We start from the raw sequence: 16,416 nt of genomic DNA, 5'->3' as shown, positions 1-16,416 counted from the left end.
TAAAGTAAAAAGTTAGGAAATATAATACCCTGATCCTTCTTTCTAATATACTGCTGATAGTTTTCCCTTACTATGATCAAATATTTTAGATATTATTCATCTTTATCATTCCAGTCCATGACCAAATGGGTCTTGCTGCTATAGATCTGTGGCAGCAGCACATACTGGCAGAAGTATATGACTGGGAACACTGCTTAACTCATAGTAACCAGGAAATAAAACAGAGACAAGAATCCCAAATTTCTCCTCAAGACCATGCTCATCAGTGGTCAAACTTGCAACTATGTTCTACTTGCTAAAGTAGATACCATGTACTACCACTAAGCACTAGTACCACAGGATGAATGCAAAGCCTTGATTAAAATGTTGGGATAGTCAAAATACAGTCTAGCATTCCACCTCTTACTCTTAAAAATCTATGTCCATCTCATAATACAAGGTATTTAGTCTGTCTCCGAATGGCCAAAGTCTTAACTTCCAGAAACATTCAAAATTCTTAATTCCCAAGTCATCTCTAAGACTCAACACCACCAGCTGCCAGTTACCGTTGAGATCAGAAAACAAGTTACATACCAACAAAATAAAATGGTGTATAATGTTTAAAAAATCCATTCTAAGTGTCTGGGAATATGATTTAGCAGTAGAGTGCTTGCCTAGCATGCATGAAGCCCTGGGTTCGATTAGTACCACATAAACAGAAAAGGCTGGAAGTGGCGCTGTGGCTCAAGTGGTAGAGTGCTGTGCTAGCGTTGAGCAAAAGGAAGTGCAGGACAGTGCTCAGGCCCTGAGTTCATGCCCCAGAACTGGAAAAAAATCCATTCTGAAAGGGAGGAATAGGAACTTATTGAGGAAGAATTGGATCAAAAATAAGACTAAAACCCAACAGTGCAATATAAAATCCTTTGAAGATAAGCACCAAAGAGATTTGAGTATCCCTGTCCCAATGTCTTTGTTTTTCTGCAGCCCATATGGCCACTCTGGAGCTGTCTGCATCTCTCCTCAGCAGGAATTCCATGTTCATGTCATTTCTAGGTTCTGCTTTACTCACAGTTTCATAAATCACTAAGTCAAAGGCTTCTTGCAGAGACCCCAACCTTGCCATACCCTGGCCAACCAGGCTTTAGTTGGCAATTTCAGTCCATAACTCTTGTATTCTATATGACTGGAAATCCAGAATAACGTGGATTATACAAAGCTGCTGTTAGATGTACTGAAATGCCCTCAACCCTGGCTATAGGGACCTCAGAATGCCTTAATGGCTGAACATGGGGAAATGCTAAGTGAAATGAACTCCATGTTATGGAAATGACTGTTATATCACTGTTGTAATTACTTTCAGCATGCCATGTGAAACCGTAGCTTCTACTGTTGATGATCCTCTTGTATCCCCTTCCTGTGGTTGTCCCTGCGCTATCACTGTATCTCATCTGAGTACACTGGATACTGTATATACTGGTATTAGAACTAGGGAAGTGAAAGGGAATATCAAAAGCAAGAGACAAAGGATAAAAAGACAAACTATTCCAAAAGCAATACTTGCAAAACCATTTGGTGTAAACCAATGGAACAACTCATGGAGGGAAAGGGGAAAGGGGGGAGAGGGGAGGGGGAAATGAGGGAGGAGGTAACAAACAGTACAAGAAATATACCCATGGCCTAACGTACGAAACTGTAACCTCTCTGTATATCACTTTGACAATAAATAAGAAAAAAAAACTAACTGATTTAGTGAATGGCTAAAAAAAAAAAAAGAAAAAGAAATAGTTCCATAGACAGCTTTGTCCCGAGGGCTCTCTGCTCAAACGTAAGTAGAAATGAATGTATATCCTCATGCTTTTCAGCCTAGGATGGATCCAGCCCCTGCTTATGCCTTAAATGTACTTGAGGAGTCTTTCCTGTGGACCATGTACAAAGTACTCAGCTTCTTTGTATGACATTAATCCTTTGAACTACTGCAATCCAAATCTTCCTTTTCTGGTCACCAATAATATCACAGGGTAGGGCTATAATGCATTCAAATGCTTTACTAATGCGCAAAAAGGATGACCTGTAGCCCAAATTAGTTTGAACAACTTATTATGGAGTATCTCAAAAGTTATAAAAGTGGTAAGCATTCTACTTTAAAATGTTTATCAATGAATATTGAAAGAAATAGGGATATTGGGTAAAACCTCTTTGTTAGACATAAGAGCAAATTACTATATTCCAGAAAGTTTCAAACAAAAGCATTTTATTAAGTAAGTTACCTCTTTTTCCAAATAAACATTTCTGTAGTGAAACTGATGTTATATAACACTAAAGGAATCAACATATACAAGATAAAATTATCTTTATTGATGCATAATTTTATATAACTCATATGAGAGTCTATAATAATCTAACACACAAAGGCAATGTATTAATCTAAACATATTTTATAAAAGAATAAATGTACAATTGTTATAACAGGACAAATGCTATCAGAAATGGATGTGAAATAGTGGCCTACATTGTAATTATTATCTCACTGTGGGTAGTAAAATAATTCCTTGACATTAATTAAGTGACAGCATTTCTAGGCTTGATATATAGTCATAACTGGGAGCTCTCTAGGTTTGATATATGAAGTCATCTGTAGTTTTGAGTATCTAACTTAGACAAATACAGATAATCAAGAAAATCATAATCCTGCTAGTAACAATAATCATCTTCCTTAGGGCAAGAGAGATGATACAAAAGAAAAGAAAGAATACATAAATATAAATTGATAAATATTTTGCTCAAGGTTAGCACTCTTATCAATTGAGACACAATGCCACTTCTGGCTTTTTGGTGCTTAACTAAAGGTAAAAGTCTCACAAACTTTCCTGCCCAGACTGGCTTCAAACCGTGAACCTAAGATCTAAGCCTCCTGAGTAGCTAGGATTACATGTGTGAGCCACTGACACAAGGGTAATAAAGAGAAATTTTAATATGAGTGTAAAATGACTGGTTTAATGCTGTAAGCTAAACACACATTCTCAAATAAAAGATAATTGACTGTTTCTGAAGCTTACTGCCAATTGCAAAATATCAAGGAAATAATGACACCAAATATGTGTAATTATATATAATGGAAGTCGCTTCATTTTTTAAAAAAGCTATGTTGAGACTCATAAATATAATAGCAACCATGACTTATATTTGGCATGAATAGCTCTTGAAAACAGGATTGATGCTCATGGCAGGACACGTAGGTAGGCATGCAGATGGCACCTAAGTGCCCCAACTCAAGTTTCCATATATTAAATGTTCTGGCTATGTAGAGACAGAAGATAAACTGAGCACATATCTTATCTAATAAAGTAGCACATTTGTTTGATTCATACATATTAAAATAATTTTTAAAATATTTGTGGCTTGGTTACCTGGGTCTTTAAGGTCATATACCAAAAAAAAATATTATATTCTATGGCCTTTCACTATATTTTCTTCTGTAAATTTTACATTTCTAATCATACATTTGAATACCAAATCCATTTTGGGCTTTTTTTTTCTGCCAGTCCACGGACTTTAACTTAGGGCCTGGGTGCTGTCCCTGAGCTTTTTTTTTCCCCTCAAGGCCAGCACTCTACCACTTGAACCATAGCACCACTTCCAGCCTTCTGCTGAGTAGGTTATTGGAAATAAGAGTCTCAGACCTTTCATGCCCCAGCTGGCTTCGAAGTGCAATCCTCAAATCTTAGCCTCCTGAGTTGATAGGATTACAAGTGTGAGTCACCAATGTCCAGCTATGAAATGGTTTTGTATTTTGTGTGTGTTTTTGATTTTGGTGTTTTTTTGCTTGTTTGTATATGGCATAAGGGTTCAACTTCCTTCTTTTGTATAAGGATATCCAGCATTCTCAATAGCATTTGTGAAAGACTTTCCCTGTTGTCCATCCTAAGGATCCCTATAATAATTTCTATTTTGTCTACGAGACTTTCTTTCTAGGATCAGGAGGAAGTAACTAACATAAAAATGAACCAAACCCACTATATATCATATATTTACAATATTTTCATCATTTCCTTTTTATTAAAAATCATGACGTATTATACAATTCACAATAGAGTGCAATATATAGCTGCTATTGGTATTTAGTGGATCTGTACTCAGTTTTCTAAGTAACTATAAAATTATCATATATCATACTATTATTATCAGCTGCCAGGATACATCATTGTAATAGAAACACATGAACAAAATATTAGGTTTCTTAAGACACTCTTAAAATTAAATGTCAATTAAGGCAATAATAGAAAAAAGTTTACAAGCCATATAAATGTATACACTACTTTTCAAAAATAATTTTATTATTATTAATATGTGGTACAAAGGGGCCACATTTGATAAGTCAGGTAAGGAGTACATTTATTTCTTTTGTGGATTTCATTCCTTCTTTCATGTATAAGCTACTTCTGTAACCTTTTATAAACTACTTTTTGAAGTTGATTTTTTAAAGTAAACATTAAGACTTAATGATTCCAAAAGTTACTGATATTTGACACCAGTTTCTGACACTTTCAACAGAAATAAAGTTTCAGTGACTAATTGGAAAAGAAAAAGGTATGATAGTATAAAAGGGAAAAGAAAATTTGTGATTAGCTTTATTTGTTGCCTAGATTTAGAAGAGTTCAAATTTTTAAAAATTATAGTGAGCTCACATGTGTATGTGTGTGTGTGCACACACACACATATGCACCACACATGCAGGTCCTGGGGCTTGAACTCAATCTTTCAAGTCCAAGCTCCACTTCCATCTTTTAGGGTAGTTAATTGGAAATAAGGAGTCTAATAAACTTTCCTGACTGGGCTGGCTTCGAACTGCTGTCCTCAGATCTCAACCCCCTGAGTATATAGTATCGAACGTATGAGCCACCAACACCTGGTGCCTTTAAAAAAAATGTTGTTTTTGTGTTCTGGTCCTGGGAATGGAACTCAGGATGTGGGTGCTGTCCTGAGCCACAGCTCCATTAATGATTTGGTGCTTCACTGGAAATGAGTCTCATGGACTGCTGCCCAGGCTGGCTTCAAACCATGATCCTCAGATCTCACCCTCCTGAGTAGCTAGGATTGCAGGCGAGAGCTAGAAGCTCCAGCCAACCTTTTAAAATGATGGCTATCACATATTGATTGTGAACAATGAGCTAAGTGCAATATTAGCATCATCTTAATACATCACCCTAGTCTAACACTTTTGGCCATCTCATATTAACACTATCATTTTTGTCTGATGAGTAAATCAGTTCTTTTATGCTACTCCTCACAATTTGGAAGGAGTGGAGTCCTGCTTTCAACTAAGAACTGTTTGATATGGATTCCCAAGACTTTCATTGCCTCCTAAGGTGGGAAAAGCACATATTTATTAGCTCCCTTTGTTTCTATGTATGTTAAATGATAAACAACACACTGAGAATACAGAGTATGAATTATCTTGATTATAAAGGCTATTACTATATCATATTAATTTCTTTTCCCAATGTCTGGGATATTCATCATTAGAACTAAATTAACAAAAAAGACTTCAATTTCCAGATATATATGTTTATACAATGTGAGTATGTTTTGTCATTCTCAAATATAGGATTGGCTTTTATCACAAAAATGGTAGGACAAAAGGTGAACCAATTCAAAAGTGATATTTATTGGACACTATGTTGGAAATGAACTTTACAACTTGGTTGGGGGTAGGCGGGGGATGTGGTAGAAAAGAAAGAAGTGGATAATAGTATTCAAAAAGAAATGTACTCATTATCTTATTTCTGTAACTGTAACCTCTCTGTACATCACCTTTACAATGAAATTTAAATTAAAAAAATAATAATGTTTAAAATGACAGCATGCTGTTTGAAAGGTTTTGTTATAGGCTATTTGCAAGAAGAAAGTATCTTGGGACTATGTCTCATTTCGATGTTCCTTAGCATAATGTATCCCTTATGGCTCATTTTCTTAATGATCAACATCAGCAACATATCTTTTTAATGTGAATATGAAATTTGTGTTCAGCAAGTCAGAATGGGTGAAGATAACAGAAGTATTTCTTTTATGCATTTACTTGCCTTACATTTTAAAGTAGCCATCTTTCCAATATTTTTAAATTGTATTTACAATAATAAGCTTATTTACTTCTAGATAAAAAGATGGAGAAAATAATAGAATTCCATTTCTAATACACCAAAGATTGATGTACAAAGAAGCTGGAAAACACAATCATATGAGTTAAAGATATATTCAAAATATTTCAGAGAATATTTTGTCATTGTTGTTGGTAGGGGAAAAAATTAACTGCTGTACACAAACGTTTTTCACGGTTGCCACCAAACAGACATTAAACCAAATAACTCACTTTACTACAAAGTTATCAGAAGTTGATATGCATGTTGGCTGATTGACTCTACTTTTTGATTGTTTGTTTGTACTTGTCCTGAGGCTTGAATTCTGGGCCTGGGCACTGGTCTTGAACTTCTCTGCTCAATGCTAGCACTCTACTGGTAGAGTTACAGCTCCACTTGCACCTGACTTGGTGCTTAATTGGAGATAAAACTCTCGTGTTATTTCCTGCCCAGATTGGCATCCAGATGAGATCCTCAGATCTCAGCTTCCTGAGCAGTTGGGATTACAGGTGTGAGCCACCAAGTGCCTTGCTGATTCTAATTTTACAAAGTTGTCTGTGGCCCACTGTTATTATCTGATATAACAAATTTTATACAAGAAATAATCAGTGATGAATGTATGTCATTCCTTTTCTCTTGTGCTAAGAAGGCACTTTTTATTGAATTTATTATTAAATTTATTTGGTTAAAAATGTTAGAAATTTCTAGGAATATACCACATTAAATTTAGCTAGCTTTCATTGTAGAAAAACATGTTCTCAGTACATTAATTCTAAAGTCCATTAGTTTTTGTTTCTTGTTTTTCCTTGTACGCTGCTATATCCCTTAATATACAAGTATTGTAGTAAAACAAATTTGAGAAATCCCCAGTAAAATTACAGTTAGATATCTCAGTATCTAAGAATTTTTTTAATGCTGTTTACAATCAAGGGTTCAAGAAATGTGTTTTAATTATAACTCCTATTATATCACCTTTACAGTAACAATAGAAAAAAAATAAATAACTGTGTTTTGTATTTGTCAAGCCCAGTTTATCCTAAACTCATTTGCCACTGCAACAGATTTCGTTTTCACAAAATAGTATCAGATCTATTTTTTTTTTTTTTTTTTTTTTTGGCCAGTCCTGGGGCTTGGACTCAGGGCCTGAGCACTGTCCCTGGCTTCTTTTTGCTCAAGGCTAGCACTCTGCCACTTGACCCACAGCGCCCCCTCTGGCCATTTTCTGTATATGTGGTGCTGGGGAATTGAACCCAGGGCCTCATGTATAGGAGGCAAGCACTCTTGCCACTAGGCCATATCCCCAGCCCAATAGTATCAGATCTAGAAATGTCCTTGAGAAAAAATTGCATTCAAATTTTATTTAGCCAGGCTTATACCTATAATCTTAGCTACTCAGGAGGCTGAGATAGCACTTCAAAATCAGTGTGGACAGAAAAATCTGTGAGACCCTCATCTCCAAAAAGTAACCCACAAAAACTACATTAGAGGAAATGTTCAAGTAGTTCAATGTTAGTCAAGTGAGTGAAAAGTGGAGTGAGTAAATCTGAGGTCCTGAGCTCAAATCCTCCCAAAAGAATCTTATTAATTACAACTGAGGTTAAGAAAGTTATATTATATTATATATATATATATACACATATATATGGGTGTGTGTATGTGTATTATTATTACATGTTATATATTGTTATATGTATACAAATATTATATGGGTAGTATATATGTAGTATTTGTGTAATTTAAATTTTCAATACATCAAGTCCAATGAATTGGGACAAAAGGAAATTAAATCTAGAACTTATTACTTGATTTTGAGCTAAAGACAAGTTGATAATAGAATGAGTCATAATTAAACTTATGGCCTAAAACCAAATAGAAAGAAATTGTGTTAAAATCAGAGAATATAAGCAGATAGGAAATCATAGAAGAGATATTAGTAAAATAAAATACTTTGCTGGAAAAATTCAAATTTTGACAAATAGATCCATGAAATAAATTAGTGAGTTCAATACTTAAAAACAAATCAATACACCTATACACATACAGATAAAATCTCATAATGTTGACAATTAAGACTATTTTTCAGAGCAATATCGAAGTGCCTATAAAGGAATGAGAATCATACATGGACCCAATGCTTTCTAGAAACACTGACTAGTAAATGTTAACAGAATGGTGCCTAAACAAATTTGCATGTATAAGTAACTCACACCTGGTCAATTGGTCAATTCTGCAAAATAAAAGAAATAATGAAAGTGTGAACATAGTATCAAATTGTTTAAAACATCCTTCAGCAAAACTATTTTTTAAAATTTAAGGAATGTTGCATAGTAGTCGTGGTAAAACATGAGTTTTAAGAATGAAAGAAGCCAGGAACTGGTGCCTCTCACCTATAATCCTAAGAACTCAGTTGGCTGAGATTTGAGGATCCCAGTTCAAAGCCAGGGCAGGCAGGAAAGTCCGTGATATTCTTATTTCCAGTTAACACCAAAAACTGGAAGTGGCAAGTAGTGCTGTGGCTTAAAGTGGCAGAACCCTAGCCTTGAGCAAAAGGATCTCAGGGACAGTGCCCCAGGCCCTGAGTTCGAGCTCCACAACCTAAGGGGGAGAAAAAGGAAAGATAGTCCAAAGAAATAAAAATTAAGGCATATTCCTTTTAATCTGTAAGCAGTTAGTGTTGTGGCACTATAGAAACTATTTCAAACCTTGATTTTTCTCTTAAAGAAAACAAGTTTTTTATTTCTTTTATGGTGCTCACAGTAATGTGTATATATATATATATATATATATATATATATATGCCATTTTGTAAAAGTAGTAGATACACACAAATTCACCTTACATTATTATTTCATTGTATTGTTTTCCATAAAATAATAATTATTTTTGTAAAAATATTAATTTTTCAAAGGGAAATTTACAATTCCCCTTGCTGGTTATTGCTCAACAATGTTTTGAACCATTACTAGCAAGAATACGTTACTTATTACTTATAAATTGTGATAATTACCTCTCTTAAAAACTGACTTTAAGTTTTTCATGAAATCAAACAAACTGTGTGAAAGCAAGATAAATCTGTTGGGCATGGTGGTATATGCCAGCAATCCCAGATACTTGGATACCTGAGGAAGAATAATCAACAATTTAAGGCCTGGACTACACAGTGAGACTCCACTCAAAGAAAAGAAAACCCTATATATACAACATGCAATTTCCTGGAAACTAATATTGAATAAACACTCCATAAAATACTGCTATTTCATATTGTATTTCTATAACCAGAACATAAAAATAAGCTCTATTTGGTGCTTAAAACGGAGGTAAATTCATACAGATTTGTTAATATACTACAAATACTTTCTTTTATTCATTATCATAATGTACCTTAAAAGCACAATATATTTGACAGATTTCATAATGTGACGTTAAAGAGACAGAATTTGGACATTTATGTTTTTAATTCATTTGCTTAGAAAAATGTATGGAAGCTATGCCAAATCCACAAACCAACAGTTCTCTTTAAGTGTTCTAACAATAATCTAATTAGTAAGCTCATATGAATATTTACTCATCTAATATGAGTGATCATTTGGCAGTGAAAACTCTAGGTTCTATATGGTCAGATGCAAATATTTACTTTGGAAATACTAAATTTAATTGGGAATCTTCTAAATGTTTTACATTTTTATCCGGTGCAATTTTGCTCATTTTAAAACAGCGGATATTGTTTGAAAGAATCATACTTCCCTTTAGACTGAGGTGACAGTATTTCTGTTACTTTAATATTTTGAAGAACTTTGTGGGTCTCCCACATATGTCAGATGAATTTAATCCATTAGATCAAAGTCTCCTCTGCAGATATTTCTTTTTTTCTGAATAATTATTTTTTATTGTCCAAGTGATGTGCAGAGGGGTTACAGTTTCATATGTAAGGCAGTGGTACATTTCTTGTGCAATTTGTTACCACCTCCCTCATTTCCCCCTCCCTCCTCCCCCTTTCTCTCTCCCCCACATGAGTTGTTCAGTTGGTTTACACCAAATGGTTTTGTAAGTATTGCTTTTGTAGTTGTTTGTCTTTTTATCCTTTGTCTCTCGATTTTGATATTCCCTTTCCCTTCCCTGGTTCTAGCTGTCATTTGGATTAAAATGTCCTCCAAAGGCCCATATGTTAAAGATTAGGTCCCCATTTGATGACACTGTTGGGAGGTGGTAAAACTTTTAAGAGGTGTGGCAGGAGGTAGGGGCCTAGAGAGAAGTCTTACATCAGTGGGGCCCTTTCTTTAGAAGGGAATGAGGGGACCCTGTACTCTCATCCTATCTTTTTGTTGTTGTTGTTTCCTGGCTGCCATGAGGTGAACAGCTTGCTCTACCATTCAGTCTCCACCCTAATGTATTAGTCACCACAGACCTAACACAAAGCAAGGTCAACTGTGCATAATCTGAAAGCTTTGAAAAACTATGAGCCAAAACAAATATTGTCTCTTCATAAGCTGATTACCTTAGGTATTTATTGCAGTAACAGAGACAAAGAAAAAATGAAATGTAAAAGGACTGTCAGTATTCCAAATAACAGAGGCAGGAAAATTACTCATCTGCAAACACATGTTACCCTTCATGAAGAAAGAAACATTACCCTAAGGGCAGAGCCTCTATCCCAGGGGGCAGAGCTGCAAAGCACAGAAAATTATTCCAGGCTTTGAAAGTGGATGTTTGACCAGCTGGGTTTTGAAGTGGCTTGAGGATGATGATTCTTTCATTCCTTCCATTTCCTCCCCTTGAAAAAAAGAATCATACTTTCCAATTCATAAGAAACTCACACAATTAATTGGGAGAAAATAAACAACTCATAAAACAACTCATAAAACCAAAAATAGACACATATGCAATATTTAATCACTGGAAATTCATACAAATGATACAAAGATAGTTGTACTTCCTCATTATATGCATGAATATATTTTATATCTCTGCTGAAAGATTTCAAACAATGGTTATCCAAGTAGCAATCATGCATTCAATGTTTAGATCTTAGTTTGAAAAACAAAACAATGTGTTCTTGCTAAAGAATTGTTTCTAGAACTGAGGCAGATGAGCATGGGACTCAGTAAGCAAGTGAATGGTAGAAAATCAAACGGATGCAAAATCAAAGGGTGTCAAATTGAAAGAGAACCTAAAAGCCACAGTGGAATAGGTAGAACAAAATAATTAATGAAAATTCCTAAATTATAACACAATATGAAAATTCTCTGAGACGCTTATCTCCAATGAACTACCAAAAAAAAGCAAATGGAACTGTGGATCAACTGGTAGAGCGGTAGGCTTGAGCAAAAAAGCTACTTTTGTTAGAAAGATAGCCTCTTTAACAAATGGTGCTGGGAAAAGTGGTTCAACACATGCAACAAACTAAAGCTAGATCCTTATATATCACCCTGCACCAAAATCAATTCCAAATGGATCAAAGACCTCGAAATCAAAACAGGCACCCTGAAAACACTAAAGGAAGGAGTAGGAGAAACATTTGGGCTACTTGGCGCAGGACGGAACTTCCTTAACAAAGACCCAGAAAGGCTACAAATCAAAGAAAGGTTGGACAAATGGGACTGCATCAAACTGCAGAGCTTATGCAGGGCAAAGGACATAACACGCAAGATAAACAGAAAGCCCACAGATTGGGAGATCTTTCAATGGACAAAGGCCTCATATCTAAAATATATGCAGAACTAAAAAAATTACCTTCTTCCAAAACAAAACCACAAAGAACCAATAGCCCCCTCATCAAGTGGGCTAAAGACTTAAAAAGAGACTTCTCTGATGAGGAAATGAGAATGGCCAAGAGACATATGAAAAAGTGCTCTACATCACTGGCCATAAAAGAAATGCGAATCAAAACAACATTGAGATTCCATCTCACCCCACTAAGAATGTCATATATCAAGAAAACTAACAATAACAACTCTTGGAGGGGATGTGGCCAAAAGGGAACCCTACTTCGTTGCTGGTGGGAATGTAAACTGGTTCAGCCACTCTGGAAAGCGGTATGGAGATTCCTCAGAAGGCTAAACATAGAGCTCCCCTATGACCCAGCAGCTTTTGGGTATCTATCCAAAAGACCACAAACATAATCACACTAAAGCCACCAGCACAACAATGTTCATCGCAGCACAATTTGTAATAGCTAGAATCTGGAGCCTACCCAGATGCCCCTCAGTAGACAAATGGATCAGGAAAATGTAGTACATATACACAATGGAATTTTATGCCTCTATCAGAAAGAATGACATTGCCCTATTTGTAAGGAAATGGAAGGACTTGGAAAAAATTATACTAAGTGAAGGGAGCCAGACCCAAAGAAACATGGCCTCTATGGTCTCCCTTACAGGAAATAATTAGCACAGGTTTAGGCAAGTCACAGCAGAGGATCACAAGAGCCCAATAGCTATACCCTTATGAACACATAAGACGATGCTAAGTGAAATGCACTCCATGCTATGGAAACGATTGTTGTACCACAGTTGTAACTACTTTCAATGTGCCATGTGTAATTGTAGCTTCAATTATTGATGATCTTCTTGTATCACCCTCCTGTGGTTGTACCTACACTATCTCTGTATCTTATCTGAGTATATTGGAAACTGTGTATACTGGTATTAGAACTAGGAAATTGGAAGGGAATACCAAATTCCAAAGACACAGAGTAAAAAAAGACAGACAACTAGAAAAGCAGTACTTGCAAAACTGTTTGTTATAAATGAACTGAACAACTCATGGGGGGGAGGGGGGAAGGGAAAGGGGGAGGGGGGAGGAGGAATGAGGGACGAGGTAACAAACAGTACAAGAAATGTATCCAATGCCTAATGTATGGAACTGTAACCTCCCGGTAATTCAGTTTGATAATAAAAAAAAAAGCAAAATAAATAAATAAATAAATAAAGCTAAGGGACAGCACTCAACCCCAGAGTTCAAGTTCCAGGACCAATACAAAAACAAAACAAAATGGAAAATAAATCATAACTTAAAAGTACCATCTACTTAAATGAAAACGAAACAGTAGTAATTAATTCACATTAAAATAAATGAGGGCTTCTTATGGTGGTGACATAAAAATACAAAAACTGATTTTCCTAGAAATTTAAAACTCTCTAAATAAGTTTAACTGATTTCAACTATTCAGAAGTATACTTAGACAGTAGAAAAACCCTTCAAGAAAATAAGGTAGAAAAATTATTTTTCACATATGAGCAGGAGTTAAAAAATAAAATGAAAGGTAATAAATGTGAATTATGGAGAAAACAATTTTTTTATACTTTTTAAAATTGTGTTTTCCACTGTATTTTAACCTTGGCATACTACGGCTATTATCAAATTTTTATGAAGAATAAGCCAATAAACAATTGATTCAGTGGAAGAAAAGTTTTGAACATTAAAATAAGAAAACAGTGGCTGGGAATATAGCCTAGTGGCAAGAGTGCTTGCCTTCCATACATGAAGCCCTGGGTTCAATTCCCCAGCACCACATATATAGAAAACGGCCAGAAGTGGCGCTGTGGCTTAAGTGGCAGAGTGCTAGCCTTGAGCAAAAAGAAGCCAGGGACAGTGCTCAGGCCCTGAGTCCAAGGCCCAGGACTGGAAAAAAAAAAAAGAATAAAATAAGAAAACATTTACCATACCAAATTATGGAGAAAAATGCTCACATGAAATACAAACTTTCCTATTAATAGCTAGGCTTACACTGTGGCATGGAACCATAAGGAATATGTTAAGGATTGTGTTTTTTATTGCTAGCATGTTTTGAAAAATATACATTGAATTTTAGTGAAATTAAATACAGTTTAAAGGTATTCTAGATCTCTAGGCTAACTAACAATGTTTATTTCACATAGCCTCTCTTTATATTACTGCTATGTAAATTATTACTTCAGTAGTAATGTCTGTATTCGTAATAATGGTAGCAAAGATAACAGATACAACATATATTAGTATATATTTTATGATCAACTGATTAGTAACTTATTTCATGTTATTTATACACATAGTTTATACTGTACTGAAGAAGATGGCCAGGCTTATGAGATTCAAAGCAGTGTATGTTGCAGTTGTTTAGCACTTAATACAAAGCCTAACACACACACTAGGTCCTTAAGAAATGCTTATATAAATACACAGTTTGTTCATGCCCTTCTAACTCATATTTCTCTGTCTGTACTTTAGAATCCTACAAATACATTCTTGTCTTTATATTTAAATAAAAAATTATGAGCACCAGTGGCTTAAGCCTGTAATCCTAGCAATTCAAGAGGCTGAGATCTGAGGATCACAGTTCAAAGCCAGACTAGGCAGGAAAGTCTCTGAGACTTTTATGTCCAATTAACCACTAGAAAACCAGAAGTGGTTCTGTGATTCAAAATGGTAGATCATTTACTTTCTTTTTGTCTTTTCTTTCTTTCTTTCTTTCTTTCTTCCTTCCTTTCTTCTTTTTCCTTCCTTCCTTCCTTCCTTCCTTCCTTCCTTCCTTTCTTCCTTCCTTCCTTCCTTTCTTTCTTTCTTTCTTTCTTTCTTTCTTTCTTTCTTTCTTTCTTTCTTTCTTCTCTTTCTTTCTTTCTTTCTTTCTTTCTTTCTTTCTTTCTTCTTCTTTCTGTTTTTTTGGTCAGTCATAAGGCTTGAATTCAGGGCCTGGGCACTGTCCCTGAGCTTTTTCACTCTAGGCTAGTGCTCTGTCACTGTGAGCTACAGTGCTACTTCTGGTTTTCTCTGGTTAGTTGGAGATAAGAGTCTCACGGACATTCTTGCCTGGGCTGGTATCGAGCCATGAACATCAGTTCTCAGTCTCATGAGTAACCAGGATTATAGGCATGAGCTGCTGCCCGGCCCCTGTTACATTCCTTTACTCCAAAACTTGAAAAAGCTAAAACAGAGAATGAAAACACTTAAAATTGAAGAATTGCAAAAGGGCTTAGGGGTGACATTGTCCAAAAAGAACCCCTCTGTACATCACCTTTATAACAATAAATAAATAAATTACAAAAAGAAAAGCATTGTACCATATACAGACTTAAAATAGATGGTCATCTGTGCATAATTATGTAAAAAGCTAAGAAACTGTGGTTTTTTTTATTAATTAAATTTTGTTGACAATGTGTTGTGCAAAAGGGGTACAGTTACATAATAAGGCAGTGAGTGCATTTCTTGTGATATCTTACACCCTCGTTTTTCTTTCCCTTCCCCAGATCAGGTAGGCATATATACAATACCCAGTGTACCAAAATCATATACAGTAGCCATGTGGCTACTGTGGTTTTTAACCACTTAATTGTTTCTCTGCCTATGTAAAATTTTACCTGCTTTTCTATGTGTATGTATGCCTTCATGATATTCATTTAAGATAAGAATGTAGAAAAAAGGGCCATAGGCTAGGAATGTGGCTTAGTGGTAGAGTGTTTGCCTAACATGCACAAAGCCCTGGGTTCAATTCCACAATACCACATTAACAGAAAAAGCTGGAAGTGACAGCGAGGCTCAAGAGTGCTAGCCTTGAGCAATAGGTAGGCTGGAACAGTGCTCGGGCCCTGAGTGCAAACCCTAAGACTGGCAAAAAAAAAAAAGAGCCCAGGTTCATATGTGAGATTAAATAACCACTTTCCAAACAAGTGATTTGCCTGCCCCTTGCTTGTTATGACCCTGACCCAGTCGTACTTATAAGTACCAGTCAGGGGTATTGGAATCCCTTTCCTACCCAATAACTGCTTTCTAAAGACAATGGATCATTCAACCAAGAAAATAGCCAATATTATAACAGAAGTGGAGGCAACTACAAAACTTCACAGGGGAATTATAAAGCCAAAGCACATATTGCCTAGAAGAGAGATACTGACTTCTACTGTTGGATATGCTCAATATTAGCAACTGGGTGATCTCCATCCCATCTGCAAGTTGTATGCCATTTATATCTCATTCCCTAATTGATACATATTGTCCTCTAACTCAAGTCTACTAACAGAAGTCTACTAGTGAAGCTCAAAATGAAAAGGAAATTATGATCAATGAACAGAACTACCTATGAAAGAACGAAACACTAGCCGGGCATGGGTGGCTCACGAAACACTAGCCGGGCATGGGTGGTTCATGCCTTAATCCTAGCTACTCAGAAGGCTGAGATCTGAGGATCGCAGTTTGAAGCCAGCCTGGGTAGGCAAGTTTGCAAGACTCTTATCCCCAATAAACTACTTGGAAAAAGCTGGAAGTTACACTGTGGCTCAAGTGGTAGAGTGCTAGCCTTGAGCAAGCAAAACCAAAAGAACTTAGGGACAGT

Source organism: Perognathus longimembris, chromosome 28 (genome assembly GCF_023159225.1).
Source record: "Perognathus longimembris pacificus isolate PPM17 chromosome 28, ASM2315922v1, whole genome shotgun sequence".
In the NCBI taxonomy this organism is placed as follows: Eukaryota; Metazoa; Chordata; class Mammalia; order Rodentia; family Heteromyidae; genus Perognathus; species Perognathus longimembris.
Note: the sequence above shows the minus strand (reverse complement) of the source record.